Source organism: Panthera tigris, chromosome D4 (genome assembly GCF_018350195.1).
Source record: "Panthera tigris isolate Pti1 chromosome D4, P.tigris_Pti1_mat1.1, whole genome shotgun sequence".
NCBI classification, from domain to species: Eukaryota; Metazoa; Chordata; class Mammalia; order Carnivora; family Felidae; genus Panthera; species Panthera tigris.
Window position 1 is genome coordinate 56141227 of NC_056672.1, and position 2796 is coordinate 56144022.

Sequence of the window (2796 nt, forward strand, 5' to 3'; positions counted from 1 at the left end):
CCATCTAAAAATATTATCTATTTTCCAAGAATAAACTGGGTTACAAAAGAGGCCCCTGGGGAATTTGGAGTAAGTTCAGCTTGTCAATCAAGAACTACATTCCAAGTGGTGACAAATATTAGCATCAACTCAAGTGGATGTCTTTTAAAGACTCCCTGCAAAAAATACCCTAGGGAAAACTGGAGTATAAAGAACAAGTCTTTTAGAACACAGCCCAGATGAATACCAAGAGGTATTAAGTCAAAGTGTAACTTCTTAGTGGGGAAGCCATAACTTACTAAATTTGAAAAGGAAAAGATATGGAAGAAACATAAATGCGTATCATTAAGTGAAAGAAGCCAATATGAAAAGGCTACTTACTATATAATTCTAACTATATGACATTCCAGAAAAGGTAAAACTATGGAGACAGTAGCAAGGTCAGTGGTTGCCAGGGATTGGGGGGAGGGAGCAATCAATAGGCTGAGCACAGGGGATTTTTAGGGCAGTGAAAATATTCTGTGACACTATAATGATATATACACGCCAGTATACATTTGTTCAAACCTACAGAATGTACAACACCAAGACCCTTATATAAACTATGGATTCTGACTGATGATGATGACTGATGTAGGCTCATCATTTGTAACAAATGTACTACTCTGATGGGGGATATTGATAATGGAGGAGGCTGTCTGTGTGTGTTGGTGGGGTACAGGGGGTATATGGGAAATCTCTGTATCTTCCACTTGTTTTCTGCGAACCAAAATGGCTCTAAAAAATAAAATCTGTTAAAATTTAAAATTTAGGGGCACCTGGTGGCTCAGTCAGTTAAGCATCTGACTTTGGCTCAGGTCATGTTCTCATGGTTTGTGGGTTTAAGCCCCAGCTGAGGCTCAGTGCTAACAGCACGGAGCCTGCTTGGGATTTGTTCTCTCTCCCTCTCTCTGCCCCCCCCCACTTGTTCTCACTCTCTCTCTCTCTCAATATAAATAAATAAACCTAAAAAAAAATTTAAAAAGCAGCAGGCCACCAGAATCCTAGACTTAGCATATTCTCAATCTGTTAAGAGGCCAGAGTTAGGTCAGAAAAAAGGAAAAGAGTAAGGTATGGAGTATGAAGACAGGGGTGGAAGTTGAGGCGAGGATCTGTTTCCTTTGAAATTCATCAGCTTAGTAGCATACAGCCTGAATAGTTCCATTATCCTACTGAGTATATCAGGACTGGCCAACAATCTCATCAGACTAATGTTCTAAGAGCCTTCCTCAAGAAAATGCTTTAGGATGAAAGAGATGGCCAGAATGCCATTTGCAGATGAAACAGGCATCTTTTACATCCATCCTTGGTCAGTAAGGATTGGTTCCTTGTAGACCCTTTTAAGTACTAAAACAAAATATACATTTTAGTGCTGTGGAAGGACATCATACAGAGTCCAAAGCAATTATATATGACATTAGTAGGCATTCTCTTGATAAAATTCTCCTAATCTTAGAAAATGCATCCTTCACATAACTGCTGTGAGGAATCTCTTAGATTCTTTTAAATACAGATATTGAGAGAGATGTTTACTCTTTCCTCAGGGGCTGCTAAATAGGAATGACATAACACTGAAACTGCCTGCAACGATGTCCCTGCTTGGTAAAGTCCAAGCTCAGTAAGTGTGATGTTAAAGAGAAAAATTATTCATAATACTTGTTAAGAAACTTAACAGAAACCCATGGGGGAGGGGAAGGAAAAAAAAAAGAGGTTAGAGTGGGAGAGAGCCAAAGCATAAGAGACTCTTAAAAACTGAGAACAAACTGAGGGTTGATGGGGGGTGGGAGGGAGGGGAGGGTGGGTGATGGGTATCGAGGAGGGCATCTTTTGGGATGAGCACTGGGTGTTGTATGGAAACCAATTTGACAATAAATTTCATATATTATAAAAAAATAATACTTGATAAAGAATGGTAAGGCAGACTTTACTTAGGGGGGACTATCATAATAGATACAGGGACCACTATAATGGGGTTTTGCAGTAGAGATACTGGGCTCAACTCCAAATATAACAAGGAAAATTGGGAATTTATAGCCAAGGAGTAGGGGAGGGGAGGGAAAATTAGGCGGAAACATCAAGGGTAAGGGAGGAGTCTAGAAAAACAACCTAACAGGATTCTTGCTGAAGGCAGGCCAGCAAGATCAGACCTCACAGGGGGGATGGTGGAAGATGAGGAGCCCTATCAGATATTGAGGGGAATGAGATATGATGGATGGGAGATTCTGAGAAACTGACTCAGTAGGGCTCTTGCCAAAATTAGACAATGCAGGGATGAACACAGAAGCCCAAAAGTTAGGGCTTGGTTAAGAAGAGAGTTCAGAGGAACCTGACTAAACTTTGGTTAAAGAGATACTCTGCCAGTGAAAGGCGTCACAGAGAGAAAATCAGATCCAAGGTTGCAGAGAAATGAAAATTTTTGAGTATGTGAACTCAACTCCAGCACTGGATTTCCCAGTTTCCTGTTATATGAGCCAATACATTTCTTTTCTTCCTTCAAATTTATTTGAATTAGGTGTCTGTCATTTGTGAATGGAAGACAGCTCATTAATCCAAACAGAGAATTGATTTGATGAATAAGTTTGAGGTCATGGGTAGAAGATTAAAAGCAGTGAGTCAATGGCAGAATTAGAAAGTCTAAATTTCCAGGGCACCTGGGTGGCTCAGTTGGTTAAGCATCCGACTCTTGATTTTGGCTTATGTAATGATCTCACACTTTGTGAGGTCAAGCCCTGTGTGGGGCTCTGAGCTGGCAGCACAGAGCCTTCTTGGGATTCTCTC